This window comes from Epinephelus fuscoguttatus, linkage group LG5, assembly GCF_011397635.1.
Source record: "Epinephelus fuscoguttatus linkage group LG5, E.fuscoguttatus.final_Chr_v1".
Lineage (NCBI taxonomy): Eukaryota > Metazoa > Chordata > Actinopteri > Perciformes > Serranidae > Epinephelus > Epinephelus fuscoguttatus.
Window position 1 is genome coordinate 46,951,060 of NC_064756.1, and position 446 is coordinate 46,951,505.

Below are 446 nucleotides of genomic sequence, written 5' to 3' on the forward strand. Positions count from 1 at the left end.
TGTGCGTTCAAGCCTCAGCTTGTGCAACATTTCCAAATCAGAAATCTACTCAAACTTTTCATAAAGGTCCAGTCCCATGCCAGATGTCCTCAACTGGAACCACAAGACAATAGTCCTGATGGTGGCACTACAGCAAGCCTCTAAATTTCAAAACGTTGAAAATTCCTAACAAATCAACCATATGTGCTACAGCTTTGGAACTTTCACTTTGAAATTTGCTTTTCCATGGCATGGATGGCTACTGTCTTGCACCCTGATGCTTGGCTTAGTCAATTTGTGAAGCCACATATGAACTGTCACTTGCCAATTAGCTCAGTGGATGTTGAACACATTAGTTCATAGCTATCTTTTGCTTTACCCTGTATCTTCTTTTAAGGTTTTTCCATTTCTGTTTTGCTTGCTCGCTGGACACAATACCATTGAGCTTCATTTCTGTGAGAATTTTA